Raw genomic sequence first — 17,526 nt, 5'->3', positions numbered from 1 at the left:
GGAAAAAAATGAAAAATTGGATATTGGAACCCATTTTTCTGTTTTTCCAAATATCCGTTTGTGCTTAGAAAATTGAACTGATAAGCGTTACACTGACCCCTACCAACCTTTCACCTGTTTAACTGATTTTAGCAGTTAAGATAACTCAACTGTCCTACTGTTACAGACATGTAAACTAGCAGTTAAGATAACTCAACTGTCCTACTGTTATAGACATGTAAACTAAGCACAGACAGTAGACTGTCCTGCGGTTATACAGACACAGAAAATTGCTTCGTTTGTGGACCAATGGTGGTGCGCGAATAAAACAGTTCTGGACTGTCCACTTCAACCCCTGGTTGAATGCAGCTTTGCAGTTACTATATATATATATATACTCCGAGTCCTCAGCAGAGTTAGCCTAATACTACGTTTACACGTGGCTGGCTATTTTCATAAACGGACATTTCAACCACTCCGTTAAATAAAAAAAAAAATAACATCATGCACAGCTGTCAGTTTTCAGAAAAGTGTTCGTTTACACGTACCCGTGAATATATGCCGTCAAGAGCATGCCAAACCTGTAGGTGGCGGTGTAACGAGAAGCTCAAGCCCACGTTAGCCAATCAGAATTCCGAAAATACTTCCTCTCTCTTCTCTTCCTCACTTCCTCGGCTGACTAAACCTCCGTTTGTCTCAGTTTACATGCAAACAAAGTTTTCCAAAATCTCCACTCTGGCCAGAGGTTTTAGACTTAGCCTGGGTAAACCCTGACAAACATCCAGAAAATTTGAGATTTGCTCTGCAAGTCAGTCTGGCGAAGGGCCCATTCAAACCCATTTCCAATGACCCCGAAATCGAGGCACCAATCACAACTGCTGAGGCGGGCTTTACACCAATGACAACTGCTGAGGCGGGCTTTACACCAATCACAACTGTTGAGGTGGGTTTTTACGCAACGACAATAGCGCAACGACAATAGCGCAACGACAATAGCGCAGCGACGGCGAACAGCTTTTTGTTTACATTCAACATGACGGCTACCGAAGAGCAGCATCACCCGGATCGTTGGTCTGATTGGTTGGACTATCCAATGCGCCCAGAGGCATTTGAGAGGCGTCCGTTGGTGACGCCCCTTTGGAAATGAACTGTCAATGAGCATCTGGTGTCAACCAGGCTAAGACAGACTTGTTTTCAGAGGCGAATTCTCCGTTTGCGTGTAAACGAAGGGCACAAACGAAGGGAAATGTCTCCGTTTTTCAAAATAACCATGTACGTGTAAACGGGGTATAATTGTGGATTTGGGCATGCTTTGCATTTAGTGGCAGGGAACAGAGGTGTGGGCCTAGCTTCTGAACACTGCCAGGTGAGTTGATTGACATAGTATAGTATGATGATGCAAGGGCAATTTGTACAAAAAAAGAAGCAGTTGCAGACTGTGTAGCCTAATCCATCCATCCATATCTATCTGAGAGAGGAGGAAAGGCTGCCTCAAGCATAGCAAAGAAAGACAGAGAGCAAAGGAAAATGAATTGAAGCAAAAATCAGTGAAGGAACACAACATCTGAGATATACACTGACATAAATAACATCTGATTAAAGCATGTGTGTAGTCAGAGGAAGAATGATGACAATAAGGACAAAGAAACACAATGAAAAGAGCGAGGAGTGATTTATGCAACAGCAAGAAATTGCACTAATGTCAAAGACGTTTTCGTCCAAAGGGAGAAACCCGAGACAGACAGTGGGTGGGAAGATGGATTTAACCTGAATCAGGTTCCAAACTAAAGGGAAAGTGTTCAGGGCCTTGTTCACAGCCAACACCGGACTGATATGTCATCAGTCCACTGCCGCCATACAGCTTCTGTTCTGTCCTGAAGACTACCAGCGCCTGACCCCTTTAAAAACTTTCTTTCTACTGAAGTAACATGCAGGGGCATGGAATAACAGGGCATTGGCTGCCTGGATGAAGTGACCATTTGACTGTTGCAGCATCACCTACCAGAAATGATATAGTATTAAAAGATTCATTAGTTGAGCAGACGCTTTGATCTTTAAATATACCTTACAAAAGTCCAGCAGCGTTCTACTTGGGAAATAACAGTGGTAGATCATAGAGCATGTAGAGAGGGAATACATAACGCTGGCCCATGAACTCAACTGCGGGATTCCGTGCTCCATTCAAGTCCACAAGCCTCCCATTACCAGTTACTAAGACCAAACCAATTCTCCACATTAAAAAAGGTCAGGGGACTGAGCCGTCCAATACCATCTTCAATGATATTTCAGTGTCACGGTCTCTGAATAACTCCATCGTTTGGGAGGGGAAAAAAAGAGCGAGTGGCTTTTGCAAGATGTTAGTTAGGGCTCCACGGCATGGAAAATGACTTCAGCAAGTACAGTGGGCCGGTCCAGGTGCAATCAACCATCACTCCGATCATATATCGAGTGTTTCACTACCGCAGGCTGAACTCTGGATGTGTGTCATTTCAGGGCCTATAAAGAATCCGTGGCCCTTGCTGAGATCATGCTTCATTCAGGGGAAGCAAAAAGAATCTAGGTTGCAGGACCTTATCAAAGTTGCATTTCAGAGCCAGGACAGGCCAAGCTTTTCAAAAAGGATTTACTTTATTTCATCTTATTTTCAACATGCCATCAAATATCACGTAGCAAGTGCCTCGCCCGTCCTCTGCTCCATGCTTCGTCACACCTTTACACTTCAAAGGGCTGTCAGCACATTGAAAACAGAGCTCAGGACAAAAGTACAAGTCTAATCAACATAATTGAATACATATAGTCTGCAGGATCCGTCAGCACCCTGAAGAGCCAGCAGTGTTTTCAGCTACAACAGTTTTAACAATCACACTGCAGACAAGTGAGGCTTAAGTAGAAGCACCTGCACCACGGCTGGAGTGAAGTAATTTATAGAGAAGTTGGTATCTAGTCCAGATCTGTGTCAGTTAAACAAATTATATATAATGTAAGGAAAGATAGATAGGGAGAGAAATTAAACATAGAGGAAAGACGAAAAGGTTCAGAATATCTGGGCAGACAAAAAGATGATGACAGAGACAGTATCATGGATAAAGACAGATATATGAGATGTGGAAGATGGAGAATACAGCAGAGTGCCAGTCTAGTGTTTGTTGGATGCTGAGATGTCTGCCTCTGATTTCTGTGGGAAGGCTAAGTTTGGTAGTGGCCATCCAGAACTTCTCTTTCCCAAAATGGAGATGAAAGGCCGCTGTTTGGCTAAGCTTAGATTTGCCATAACATGGGAGACAAAGCACAGAAGCCACAACAAGCTAGCCACGTCTGAATGACCTGCCACCTCTGCTTATTGTGGCAATGAAACAGCAGCAGACTCACTGGCATAGGCCTTCATGTTCTGTCCGAAGCCGTGGCCAGCTGCTTATTTCAAGTCTTCCAGGAAAATTAGAGGCAGACATATCAATACCACCTAAAAAGCTTAATTTTGATCATACATTAATAGCGGCACTTGTGGAAATTTGTGCTTTAAATTTACACTAAATCTTTCGCCGTGTCACTCTCAAAGTTGCAAGCTATTACTCAACATCCCATTGCCTGGTTGTCTAACAGAGCCCATGGTCTGTAAAGCTGTTTTCAGGTTCTTTCTTAATGCAAGTGAGCATGTCCTGCCTGCCAATGACCGACTTAGTAGCCTGTGTGCTTTGGATGGGAACAGTGGAGGATGTCATCCTACGTCAACAAAAAGAGAAAGAATTCTTCGTATTCAAACAAATAAAAGTCAACATTCCTCACTCTCAGTCGCACTCACTTGATTTCTTTCTTTTACATCTGCTTGCTTTGACTGTTTTTTGTTTTTTTTTTCTAGAATGATGTGGAAATTTTAGTTCTGATGTAACTGGAAACAGGGAGCTCTTCCAGTGGCAACAAATCCTTGTGTTTCGGTACTGTTTCACTGCGGCACAGAGCTGGCTACTGGCTGGAGACCACGACAAATGGCTGGAAGCTCCCAGAGGAACAACCCCCCCGCCCCCCCCCCCCCCAAAGTCCTCCCTATGTCTGATGTTGATGACGGCCAAGCCCAGATGCTCTGGATTCTTGACATCAGGATGAAAAAATGTACTGTTTACCTTGACAAAGAAAAAAAACATATGGCTATATTCTTATCATATCGCTCATATGATTCAGAGATTTGTGTTTGTATGTATGCATTTGTCATTTGTCACAGGAGCATGTGTATGTGTGTATGTGGAAGCAAGAATGCAGGAAAGTTGCAAAGTGCCTCACCATAGACATATCTGCATCTCATTGCTCAGTATCATTATAGAGCCATCAGCTTTTTCCAACAGGGAAAGATTGGAGAGCATAAGATGGAGGAATCGCTCATCAATCGCTCCCGCACAAACATGCACACATGCAGCCAGTAAGTTATTAGCCTATCTGGTAAAAGCATTGTCCCATCGCAAGATTTCCATGTGTAGTCTTTAATGTGAGTGTCGCCCACCTCCTCCGCAGCTGTGCATGGCTGAACCACCCTTATCTTTAAATGCTGTGCGGGGGCCGTAAACCTTGATAGTACACGCAGGTACGGCTTGGAATAACACTGTTAACTTTAATAAGGTTAATAAAAGGGCATCGGGGTCTTTTGAAGTGCCTGTTCGAGAGTGTGTGCACAAGGATTTAGGCTGGTCTCAGGTGTATGGTTTAAGGGGCGCCATGCAGAGACTGTAATGGCACATGGGGGGCTTGTCAGCAAGTGGTAGACTCTGCAGCAGAATTGGGCAAGCCAGTCAGTCAAAATCAACCAATTTCCAACCACAACAAATTAATTAATCACACCAATAAGTGTCTTGTTTACTAAATCAAGTAGAAGGAACAAGAGCAGTGATGGCCACAGTTTTTTATTGGTCACTCAATAAATAACCAAGATTTCATGTATGTTCTTGAGTTTTAGTTCAATAAACTGAATGCTTTCGTAGAAAATGACTACAAATTAAAAAACTCTGCAATAACGTCACTGGTTTGTAAATTACCTTAAACATCTTGTTTCTATACTGTATATTCTTGTTACTTATCCGCTGACATATACGCTGATACCGATTAATCTGCGATAAATTAACATCAGCCGTTATATCTGTACGGCTGATTTTGTCAGTTGCGCTCTACTGGAATTAGATAAATATAAGTTTGTATGCAGACTAGGGGTGTTGAAATTAATAATCAATGCATCGCGATGTGGACGTGGAGGATTCTGTGTCGATACAGGGACAGACCTTAATCAATTGTTGCCTACTGATGTTACTTTTTCCGGTTTTCCGGTCTACTGTGTTCAGACTCCGCTACATTCAGGAAATGTCTTTTTTTTAGAGCAGATACAATAAAATGTGTTGATGAAAGCAATAAATAATAATACTGAGGAGGTGACGCATCGTGATGCATCTGAATATCGGATCGAATCGTTGACAGGATAATCGTAATCTAATCGAATCGTGAGACCAGTGAAGATTCACACCCCTAATGCAGACTAGGGCTGTCAATTTTCCTTTGAAATTCCAACTTTTGTAAAAACCTGGGGAAAAAAATAAAATATTCAAATGTAAATAGTAATGCCATGTTATAAGCGCCACAGACCATTTGAGTAGTATTAGTAGTTTTTCTTGTGATCTAGCAGAGGGCGCTTATAAAATTCACAATAAGCTTGAGCTATTGCATATCCTACTGACCTATCAGTAAACTAAGTTAATAAATAAAAATGGAGGACACTAGTGAGCAAAGCTTTGCTGATCCGATACTGAAGCATCTGCGAAGCAGTGTACACTACATTGTACTTTTACCACATTCATCCTCCTAAAAGCTTGTAAAAAGGCTATCACCGATAGGATAGTAAGGTTGTTTCAGTAGAAGCTTTTTAAGACAGAACTGGATCCACAATATAAAAGTTGTAATGTTAGTTTGAACTTTTTGAACATTGACTTTTTGAAAAAGTGAGCAAGCAAATCTTGTATTAGACGTATCTGAAATACAAACGTATGGGAAACTAGAGATAGCAACTTATCGCCCACTACTAAACAAGAGAGATTTATGTCTAGATTTTCCTTTGTGATGGCTCCAGCTCTAAATCACCAATATCACCCTATTCTACCTCTCCCCCATAAATGAACTATTCTACCACGAAACTGCAATCACATAACTGCAGAAGCAGGGAGGAAATGGGGCTACAAGGAGCAAACACCCACTCTCACTCCAGGAGGCTCACTGAACTCTGAATGGCATAAACCAGATGTTGTATGTCTGAGGGTTTCAACTGACAAAGCCCCTCATCTGCAGACAGCGAGCTGCTATTACTGTACAACCCTCATCAAATCATGGGGCAAGTTATTACTGAATTGACCCCAAGTCCCACGCATCACTGCATACAGACATTTTTAGACATGCGGAACTGTATGCAGTGGACAGTCAATTTAATTGTCATTCATTTCAATAGCATTCAACAATGACAAACTTTGCCAACGTTGTCAAAAAAAGTTCATTTTGAAATTCAACATTCTCATTTTCTAGATTAGTGTAATTGTGTCTCTGCACATGCCATAGGGGTAGGTAGAAGTTTTTGGTAGTATAACAGACAGAATTATGACTGCAATGCAATTTTTGTCTATAACCTAGATTGTAAATTAAGAACTCTGCCTTCCGAGTGAATCTTTCCACGCACCTTGCTGCAGTACAATCTTGAATATTTGTGGCTGCATGCATAAAATAAAATCAACCAAAGACAAATTATCAGTAGTGGTCCATAGGGGGGCGGCCCTTCTGGCATTTGCCCAAATTCCAGATGGCCAGTCCGTCACTGGCCGTAGAGACCTGGCATTGTATGGTCGATGTTGTAGAATAACATGTAGAATCTCCGATCAGTTGTCTGTCGACTCTTTGAGTTAACCGGCTAACTGCTAGCTCTCTCCACCTACACCATTCACGTTACAGTAGGTCACAATATAAATGCAGCAAAACACGAACATCACAGTGTAAACCAAATACAAACTTTTTGAAACTTAACCTTGGAGCTCAGTAGGGAGATAAATGATGGTGTGTAGCAGACAGAGGAGTGGGCTGGATTTGTCTGTCTGAAGATCCCAGAGTGGGAGCTGAAATAAACGTGAGATGAGCCGAGCCAAGCTGAGCGGAGGCGTAACAGTTATCTGTCCCAGACTGAGCCTACAACAAAACTCCATCACAGCTGAACAGGAGGAGAAATTACTAAACACCAGCTGTCTGGAGGAGAGAAAAGACCTGGAGAGCAGCTGCATAGCTTTTTTAAGACCAACCCAACGTCAAAGAACTAATGTTGACGAAGGCCGGCAGTTGCGTCGCCTCACGCCGCCTGTGTCTTGCAAAAAATGGCACTTGAACACAATGCAAGAACTAGAGTCGACGGCCATCTAGCACGCACGTTCTGCGCCTGTGTGAGAGTAAATAATTCTATGTTCCACCAGGCGACGGTAGTCGTTTTTCGTCATTCAAAAAGGGAAATCGAAAGACTGAGGACTGCAAATATACAAACTGTTTGCCCACCTGAATCAAGCTAATCAGTTGGTCTTCAGTTGCTTCATTCCAGATGGCCGTGTCGTTGTGAAAATATTCAGCCGTCTGCTACTTAGCTGGTTACACAGGGCACCTCCAGCATTTGTGGCTAAAAATAGATGTGTGAGTACGGTAAAATTTATTTAGGAGCAAGTGTGTGAATAACCTAATGTTATCACGGTATTTTCACACTTTCCGTTTTTTGCAGATGCGCCGTTTAGAAGTTCCCATGAACTTCACTACATTTTTGTATTAATCTGTTGTCTTTGTCCCATATATATTATACATATTCGGCTCGCCATTACATTAGATTGCAGCGAGCATTGTCTGTACGATGTTTTGAAAAGTGTAACGACAGTTGCAACCGCTTTATCGGCATTGCCCTAACTAACTGTGACTTAAACAAGCTGCAGAGGCGCCATAGTCTCGCTACGTCTCCACCAATCAGCTTGAAGTGGTAACCTCAGCACCATTGCCCATAGCCTCGTCCGCCAACTTGTCCACATCTCTGGCCAGACCTTCAGACTAGGGATCGACCGATACTGTTTTTTAAAGGCCGATAGCGATACTGATTACTAGTATTTAATGAAACCGATAACAGATATTATGAACCGAAATGCATTTACAGTGAAAATGAAAACCTTTAAGTCAAAATTAAGATTTTGGAATGTTACAACCTCCAACATAAAACTTTGTTTAGATGCTTTAAGCAATTATTTAATAAATGAGAAACTTTGAACATAGTACCCAGTAACAGATAGTGTTGTGGGGGGGGACATTAAGTCAGACTCAGTGGTGAGTGAAACCGAAGCAGAGGGACAGACACAGAGCTGTAGCCGAGCCAAAGTAGAGCACTTTTTAATAATTAACTTTATCAGTTATTAGGCAAATAAAACGCTGATACAGATAATCTGCAAACTGCCAAAAAACAGCCGATAATCGGCCAGGAAGGATAATTGGTCTATCCCTACTTCAGACACGTGCTCATTTTGAGGTGCGAGCTAAAGTATATTTATTTATAACATTACGGTATTTATTTAATCATACGAAAGGACCTGGTTAAACTTTGCAATCAGTCTGCGGGGATCCATAAGAATCACGGATCAACTTCGGTCCGTTACACCACTACTGTGTAGTCAACGTCACTAACAATGAATTGATCAATAAAAAATGTATTTCAAAATAGAAAACGTTACACTTCATAACGTTTTGTATTCATATCACGTGGGCTGGGTTCCGGATTAACTTGGCTTTCGGTCCTGATGTGGACCATGGTCCGGACTTTGAGATGCCCTGCCTTAGAGTGTCTTATAGTACAACCGAACGCTTAAAAAGGCATCTTTAAGCGACAAAAAAACAATTAACTTTCATTCGTTGGAAGATGGACAAGCTAAGCAGGATAGCTAGCTAGCTAGCTTGTCCATGTGACAGGGAGTGAAGCAGAGGGACAAACCAGTCTGCTGTAACCAGCTAATAGCGGATGGCTGGCTAGTGAGCTGGCTTGTTAATTCCACCATGCAACATGCAACATCGGATACAGAAAATGAGCCAAACAAAGTTGCCACTCATCTGTCGATAGCAATGTGTTTTCCTACGCTGTGACAGGAATGTGTGAATGAAACTACATTAAGTTGTTAAATTTGACTAATTTAGCAGCCGGCCAGCTGGCTAGTTAGCTAGCTAACTAGCTTGCTAGGGGGCTCCCTTCTGAGTCTAGCACCAACCACGGTGCAGAAGGAGAGAGGGAGTGTGGTCTACAATCTTTAAATTAAGTATATGATATAGGACAGTATTATTATTATCTTTTATGTTGAAATAAATATACCTATACAATTCGTTATGTATCTCGTTGTACATTTGCCATAATGTGCTAATAATGGGCTTTCTGGATTTTGAAGGCTGGAGAGTAGGGGTTGGATAAATTCAAACAAAATGTTTCATACACCAAGAGCATTGCCAGCATCATCAACTAAAGACAAGTCATTAATCTGCTTTCAAAGCATCTATGAAAAACCTAAAAGACACAGTGAAATGAGTCCACAGTAACCCAATCACCAGGGCGCTCGCTCCAGCACTCCTCACGGTCACATTTTAAGGCCAGTTTTCCAAGATTTTATTGTTTTTCAAGTTTATTTATTTTCTCACTTTTTGGTTTCATTTATTAGAAACTAATTCACATAGAGGCCTGTTGTTTATTTGGGCCAAGACAGAGAGAGAAAGTAGAGAGAGAGAGAGAGATGGTATGATCTTACATGTGCCCTCCTTCTGTGTGTTTTCTCTCCAAACACTCCAATAATGAGCATTTTAATAAGACACACACACACACACACACACACACACACACACACACACACACACACACGTTATCCTGCCAAATCTGTTAATGAAATACGAGAGCTGCTACTAAAGAATAGTTAAATTAATAATAATTTCTCCATTATGTTAAAAAAAACCAGCACAGTACTTCATCTTATGTCTGTGTGTGTGTGTGTGTGTGTGTGTGTGTGTGTGTGTGTGTGTGTGTGTGTGTGTGTGTGTGTGTATGTCTGTGTGTGAGTGTGTGGCGAGGGTGCTGTTTTGGGGTCTGTAGGATTTCTAGAGAAAAGAAGCTAAGGTACTGGCAAGATACAGTAATGTATCTGTCATTATTGGCAGCCACCACATGTGGAGGAGGTATTGTTAGTCTCTGTGGATTTATGCTCGTCTGCAGAGGTGTTGCTAACTACATGCCAAATCTCCAGTACATAGAGCGTGCTGCTAAAGCTGATGTGGACGTCCTGTAGTTTATTACCTCTAGTTATTTAATAAATGATTTGTGCTTTGACGATGCACCTATGGCTTGACACCATTTCAATACATCCATATGTTAAAGCTAGTGAGTGCGGAACCCTAAATACAAATGAAAGTCCTTTATATTAAAGACCTTGCCAAACGAGTTCACACAATACTGATTAAACTCATATCCGGAGTTGTAATGACAGGTATTTGTGCCGACATTCCTGCGCTGGTGCACCGGAAGGATGCCGACACAGCTCATTTGTACTTGGAACGAGTAGTTTATTATCTCCACAATAGTCTGGTTCATTTACTGGATAATCGCCTGAACATCCAGCACCGCTAAGACTAATATTCATTAGATTAGTCTTTCTATACAGCTAACGCTGCATGACGCACTTAGCCCAGTGCGGTTAACCGTGGTCAAAACAATCATACCAAAAATAACTTGAGCGTGAGCATATGACAACAATGTTGTAATATAACGAACGTTACCCACCAAGCATTAGCAACTTGTCAGCGTAGCACAATGTAGTAACTTTGTGCTAGAACGATTTATATTGAATATATATATATATATATGTCATGATACGATACAATATGCATCTGTATTACTGTGTTGCAAAGTGGCATGTAATCAATGAAAAATGATGCTGTATGGCAGAAAAAAAATCTGTATTAGGGTTACTAAGTATAATTCTTTGACATTGTATGATTTACAATTACTCTCAAACGCACGTAACAGCTATTGTTATTCGTTTGCTATTATATGACGCCACCGACAGGCGACCAAACAAAATGTCCCATGTCAGAAATAAAATTAAGATTTCTCTGGGTTTGAAAATTGTTGGAAACATTTGGGATAATGTAAATACACAACTCAACAAAATTTATAGCATAGGCATAGTCTTTTTTAGACATTTTAATGCAGAAGTATTACATATTATACCTTATACCTGTAATGCAGCCTTTGAAACCAGGATGAGACAACTACATTATACAGTATAACTTAGTAATAACACAGAATCAGAGTATCTACTAAGTGAATATTAGTAGAGGAGGAGAGGTATATGGAGAAGCAATCATTCCTTCATATATTTTCGGCACGTTGCTTTCTTTATTACACTGTTTAAAGTCTCAAGTGCTAACTGATCTGACCAAGAACAGATGTAGCTAAAACGTTTGTCTCTTGCAGCACACCATAAATACGACAGATTTTCCTCATCCTAACTAGTTTTATCTCTTAATTCAACAGCATTAATATGATACCGAGAGTAATGATACCAGTATTCTGTGTAAATGTTGGTACAATGCGGAGTAGTCCCAATGCCAGGCCAGCCACAAGTATTTGTGACTTCCCCAGGCCAGGAGATCAGTGACCTAATGTTGATCCATAATGTTCATCGTGTTTCACCTGCACACCCAACTTCACAGGACCATCAAGGGGGAAGCAGAGGAGATGGGCTGGAGGAGTCTTTACGTGTTTTATTTGGAAACTTGAGCCCTTGCCGGTAATTGCCCAAAATGACTCTAATCGTAATTGACGGTCTGGCTTTCTACTTTGTCTGCACAAATTTCCAGGATGACGGGGGCTACAGTAACTCTGTTAAAAGTCTGGACGCAGAAAGGCACACACTCTTTATCCATCAGGGCAGGACATAATGTCTGTCATCCTTTTGTCCTTTGCTATCCTGCGCTTGTTGGGTCCTCTGCATGTGTGTGCATGTGTGTGTGTGATGATGTAGCCGGCCATTAAGCCAGTCTGAGAGGAGAATTGTGCTCCTGAGGGGAGATGTGGTGATTTCTGGCAGCTGTCTCGGCGTTGAAAAGCTTGATGTGTTTCTCATTCTGACATCACACGCTCATCCACAAACACTCAGTCCTCAGAACAGAGCAGAGAAAACCAGAGAGAATGAGTAAGGTACGCATATTTGGACATTACTTTTACTCTGTTGTTAAACTGTAAACGTGTACGGTGCGAATATTTGCAATGGTGTGTTTTTAATTTGGCAGGGAACTAATCTCGCATTGCCAGACCTATCTCCACAGCGCTATGTGGAGTATGGTCTGTTTACACCACAGATCCATTCTAGGATAGGAGAAAAAAAACGCTCTGGGTTGTTTGCTTTTCTTTAAACCAATCACAATCGCCTTGGGTGGCGCTGAGTTCCGGACGCAGGGACAGTGCCTCTGCAAAATAGTCTCAGGAAGGAACTTGTTTTGGTGGAACATTTCCACCCCACAGTGTATCAACGTGTGTACTTCGTCCATAGCAATCCACGCCAATTGGTGCCAAAATGCTCCAAAACGTCCCAGTTAGATAGTAAATGCCATGAAATTTACATTCGCCGAAAAATACAAGCAGCCCTGCCTTATTGCACGATCCAAAATTGTCTTCAAAACTTGCCATTTTTAGTGTGTAGCTTGCTAGCTTTGAAGGTAGTTTCACATAGCGAAGGGATTTTGAGAACGGCAACACACAAAGAGTGGACATCCAGCGCGTGAATTTTGTGAAAATGAAAATTAAGTGATTTTTTTAGCCTTAAGACAAGTTCAGAGAAAATCATTTCTAATTTGAAATTAAATTTAAAAGGGTGGCATACCATCAGGATACACTGACTCTAAAAGATAATTATATACATTTTTAGGCCGGGATCACACTTGGTGCTTGCATTCATTTTTTTCATTTTTGAAAGTAATTTCAAGATTTGCATATTTATGTCCATCATCAGTACACAAATATGCAAATCTTGAAATTACTTTTTAGGAGTGCATTTTACTGGTTTTGTGTGTTGTGGAGAAATACTTATGTTTCAGATTGCTTTCCTGGCCTGGTCTGTACCTGGCTCGTGTCCGGCTCCGGTAGCCAGGGCAGGCATGGCTCCTGCCGGCTGCTTCCTGGTTCCCCTCAGGCTGTGGAAATTAGCAGCGGGGCGTCAGAGTCGTGAGCTCCGTCGGCAGTTCTCCCAACGGACCAGCTGTATCTGAGGACAGGCTTTATGCCATGGAGCCCTGCAAGAGAACAAGATTTTAGAGCCTACTTGTCAAATGGCAAAATGAATGCATGTCAGTCAGTTACTCTGTTCTGTGTTATGGTATCTCATAGCTACCTGTAGCCATGGATATTCATATCTACCATAGCAAATATATGCATTTGTGTGTAGGCGAGCCAGCGATGGACAGTGAATGACTCACTGTGTGTGTGTGTGTGTGTGTGTGTGTGTGTGTGTGTTGATAGCACGTTCACAGTTGGCTCTGGGTGTTTACAACCCGACACTTTTTGCCTAAGCTGCTGAACATCCTGCTTTGTACATGAGCCAACATCACCTCACCCGTAGCCTCTACACATACACTCAGAGACACAAATCCAAAACACACACACACACACACACACACACACACACACTTTATTCAGTGTCCAGCGGAAACAAGGGAAACTTTATCTGCTGAGGGGAAAGTACGCAAGCGAATGCAACAGACCTGTGAAAAATCAAACAGGCATGGAAAAGCATCGCTTCGTAAATAATGGCACTCAACTGGAAAGCCAGATAGAGCAGGAACAGGAAGAAAGAGGATGTAGAACACAAATAAAAAGCCTGTGGCTCATTGAAATTTCCCCCTGCAGTGGATGAACATGGGCGGACACACATAGTATAGGATATAATACTCCTAACCGCAACAGGAGGAAAATGGCTAATATGTATTAATTTGGACAAGACAGCCGGATAGAGTGCAGAGCAGAGCTGACTTAAGACTTGGAGTCAGACTTAAGTCCGAAAAATATAGGATTTGAGAGTTGATGTGACTGGATTGAGACGTTACTTGCTTTAGACTTGACTCCCTATAGACCTGACTTTACTTGAAACTTGCATTCAAGTTTAAGTTAAGGAAAATTAATCACGCACACCCTGCATAGACATATGGCTAGATAAAAAACTATATTAACGACACTGAAAGCAAAATGCAGTAGGGCTGCACGATATGAGGAAAATATCTAATTGCAAATGATTTATATTGCAGTAGGATTCACAATATTGAAGGGAATGATCATGTTTGCATCATTATTCTCATTTTCATTGACTAATATTAAATCTTAAAAAATTAAACTTATTATAGTGTGATTTTTTGCGAGGATCTGTACCAAACAAAGATGTTTTCTGTAGTCTGTAGGACAGTATTTGTAGGCCCAGGATGTCTCTGCAGCTCCACAATACTTCATTCAGAACGGTTTGACACATATTTTGCCTTTAACAAATATCGCGCCCCTCTGCGATTTGGATATTGCACTAGTCCATATTGCGATTTTGATAAAATTGCAATTAATTGTGCAGCCCTAAAATGCAGTGTCAATTTCATTTCCCCTTCCAGACATAAGACTTGCATCTGATAGTGCAGTTGCTTAGTAAGACTTGACTTCACCCAAGAGACCTAAAAACATGTTAGAAACAACCTAGTCTCGCATTGCCAGACCTTCCTCCACAGCACTGCGGAGGAGGGTCTGGCTTGTCCACACAGCATTCTGGGATGGGAGAGAAAAGTGCTCTTGTTTGTTGGCATTTCTTTAAACCAATCACAATCGTCTTGGGCGGTGCTAAGTGCCGCACGGAGCCGTAACGGACATCCGGCTCAAAAGAGGGACATAAGGCGGAATTACGGCGGCAACGGAGCAATCCCGGAAGCTGAAGGTTGTGATTATAGACTAGAAACAACCCGAAAGCTGGATCATGTCTATGTGGCTTGCAAAGAAGGTGAGAACTTGTCAGAGCTTCATCCATCAATGTGTCTTTGTGTTTGTTAACTCCTTTGAAGCGACCGTGTACTGGTCTTGTCGACAGCCCACTGCAGGGCGGCTAGAAAGCTGAAATCGATGTATGAGCAGTTGAGGGGTCTCAGTTGACGACCCTCGCCCCACACACCATCCACCCTCCCCAGGCCTTGACTCAGTCACAGCCCATCTTATGGGTTCCATTGCATGGTACCTGGTCGATTCTACTCGCCTTTTTTGGTTTTCCATCATGATAAAACGTCCCTGGTACCTGCCAACAGGTACTTTTTTTAGTATCACCTCCGTCGAGGTTCCAAGCGGGCTGAGGCGATACAAAAAGGTGACGTGAAAACCTGCAGACTACTGATTGGTCGGTGAGAATCGTCACTAATCACTGCGTCATCATTGCTAGCGACAGACGGGGGTTTCCTGAACAAACCCGCCATTTTTAAATAGTTTAGCCAGCGGTGTTTTTGCTGCATCCAGCTTCTTTTGAAACAAAACGTGTCTTCTGGCTGTGGCAACGGCCACATGCCGAGAATCAAAAACAACACACCTTCGACGGTTCTGTGTGCGTGTCGCGTTAGGTCACGGCAGTTTCCTGCGGCGTCGCTATGTCGACCAGCCACGCTCGCCTCACGCATGAGGCGGTACTCAATCTGCAATGGAAAACGGAGGACGGGGCACCGCGGCCGAGTCGAGTCCTGCCGAGCAGAGCTGGTACTAGCAGTGGGTAAGCGCCAACGTTGAACCTTTAACAGGTCCCCAATTCTTCCCAATGCATCCTACATTTATTACAGCCTCTTTCAAAAGGCCACTGAAAACCTCAACTGGTCCCTGAGTTCAGCTAAGTCCTGCTGCCAGCACAAATGCTTTATCTGAAAAGGGGAGAATGGAAAACAATTAGGTTTGAGCCTTCAGCTCTTTACAGCATGCAGCTTAATGATCCATTATATGTCAGCTCCCATGGGCTGTGTCCCAGTCAAGCTCAAATACCGGTCCTGTTAGTTGTTCACTTCACTGGAAGAAAATGCTCAAAATAAACACCAGCAGTGAGATAAGCTACATTCTGTATATCCCATGTTGATAAATGTTGTAAAAACTGTGAGTGGACACTGAGTCACAGTGTGCTACAGTATGGCGGACTCAGAACCACTTGGCTGCAGACAGAGACAGCCAAGACACCTGTGCCCTTCCAGCTCATTGGGACCCCCCCGATCAATGGTTAGGCGGTGTCGGCCACACACACTTGAAGTTTAAAATGCTGTGACTTCGCTTCCATCTCAGAGGGCCAAAAAGTGGACCGGAAACTCACTACAAGTGTGTTTTCTGTAAAGAATCTCTCATTCAGCCCCCGCAGTGACAGCTGCACAGGACTGACTATTTTCTGGCGTTTTGCCCCACATGTGCGTACAAACACACGCAGAGGTCGAGGCTCAAACCTGCCAAGACGGCAGCCCACGTAGCAAAACGCTACCACGCGTGTCTGACATACGGTGATGTGAACTCACCTCAGGGCCCAGCAGACCCCAGGTGGAGCCTTGTGGAAAAAGCATCTAGACAATACGGTCCAGAAGATGCCTGAGTGAGCAGGTAAGCAAGCCATTTAGATCATATCAGAAAAAGAACAGTTTTCTTCTGGATTGAGATGTACAAAATATGGTGCATTCATCAAACAGCACTTAAGAAAGGATCGATTTTCCACCGAGAGGAGCTCTTGGATTCAAAACCCTACTAAAGTGTCATGCCAGCGCCAATTTGAAGCCAGATTTGTCAGTCGTTTGCATGAGCTTTGCATGAGCATAAAGTACAAACGAAAAACCTGGTGAAATCGGAGTTCAGTTCTGTTCAACTCTTTGTATACTTCAATAAAATAGGTTAAGAGGACCAGCAGAGAAGGGCAAAGGCGCCTCAAGCTGTGACCACAAAATCTCTCCAGCAGGCCGGTTTGAACAGGGGACTGAACCTAACAGCCACTGCGGTCATGCCAAGAGAACTGACCCATGCTAAACCAGTTGAGTGTTTCATAGAGAGGGCTACAGCACGGTTTTGTCATAAGGCTTTGTGATTGGAATGACAGACTTAAGGAAAGACAAGGGACATAAATACTCTTTAGGTATGCCATACTATAATATTAGTGATTCGCCTTTTGTTGCATCCAAAAGGGAATGACCACATATTCCCCAATCTGTGGAACGGATCCATCTTTCCATTTGAGGAGCTTTCTGAGGGCCAGGAAGCATGTCGCAGAGCAGGGGACACCTGGGGCTTTTTAAAAGGCCCAAAAGTATCATAATAGACAGACTTAAAGAAACATTCCCTACCATCAGAATACTCTAGCCGTGTCTGCTCAGATCACACAATATCACATGGTCACATGGGGAGCAAAGGGACACTTTACCATGTGGACAAGAGATAGGACTCGCTTAATTGAGATAATGTTC

At 42.6% G+C, this 17,526-nt stretch overlaps 1 long non-coding RNA gene across 1 annotated transcript in view; it reads right to left on the bottom strand.

The window, feature by feature from the left end:
• The window catches only part of LOC118494382, an 84,488-nt gene that overhangs the window by 8,714 nt on the left and 58,248 nt on the right, over nucleotides 1–17,526 (bottom strand). The window contains exon 2 of the long non-coding RNA XR_004896515.1: nucleotides 13,160–13,329. This is a non-coding gene — a long non-coding RNA (uncharacterized LOC118494382). The remainder of the gene's footprint in view (nucleotides 1–13,159; nucleotides 13,330–17,526) is intronic.

The sequence above is a fragment of the Sander lucioperca genome, chromosome 23, assembly GCF_008315115.2.
Source record: "Sander lucioperca isolate FBNREF2018 chromosome 23, SLUC_FBN_1.2, whole genome shotgun sequence".
Lineage (NCBI taxonomy): Eukaryota > Metazoa > Chordata > Actinopteri > Perciformes > Percidae > Sander > Sander lucioperca.
Note: the sequence above shows the minus strand (reverse complement) of the source record. Positions and strands in the feature narration are given on the sequence as shown.